General features: G+C 51.7%; 1 non-coding gene across 1 annotated transcript; it reads right to left on the reverse strand.

Annotated features, from left to right (window-relative positions):
• Positions 1 to 234: 234 nt before the first annotated feature.
• TRNAY-GUA (transfer RNA tyrosine (anticodon GUA)) lies at positions 235 to 326 on the reverse strand. Its single transcript is given in 2 exon segments — positions 235 to 270; positions 290 to 326. It is a non-coding gene; the product is annotated as a tRNA-Tyr (tRNA).
• Between the last annotated feature and the right edge of the window lie 218 nt (positions 327 to 544).

The raw sequence follows: 544 nt of genomic DNA on the forward strand, positions 1-544 counted from the left end.
TCTTAGTCTGTGAAACGTGGTCACCCGTAAACAAGTACACGTGTCACTATTCGCACACCCATACAATAGAAAAGCATGGGATAATAAAAAAAAACATGAGGCATGCAGCTTTGGCATGCTGTCTTCATGACATCACGTTAAAATTACTACAGACTAAAAAGAAACAAATTAACACAGCGCGAAACACGTACTCGTTTGAGATGTCAGTGCTAAAACATTAAGCAAAAGAAACTCTCCGTCGAGCCGGATTCGAACCAGCGACCTATGGATGTCCGCGTTGGCCAAACCCCTACAGTCCACCGCTCTACCAACTGAGCTATCGACGGAACGCGTGCTCAGGCTCGGCCAGCGCGCCTCGACAGCGGCAGTGCAACGCGTGACCCACTTGAAGGGTCACGTGCGCTGATCGCGCAAAACTGGTTCAGCTGTCGCTCGAGAATCGGCGTTTCTTCAAGAAATGCTCGCGCCGCCGCCGTTACACGAGCAGACGCATTCCTTTGACTGATACGTTGCTGGGGCGGGGGGAGGGGGGGATCATCCTTGC

The sequence above is a fragment of the Dermacentor variabilis genome, chromosome 6 (assembly GCF_050947875.1).
Source record: "Dermacentor variabilis isolate Ectoservices chromosome 6, ASM5094787v1, whole genome shotgun sequence".
In the NCBI taxonomy this organism is placed as follows: Eukaryota; Metazoa; Arthropoda; class Arachnida; order Ixodida; family Ixodidae; genus Dermacentor; species Dermacentor variabilis.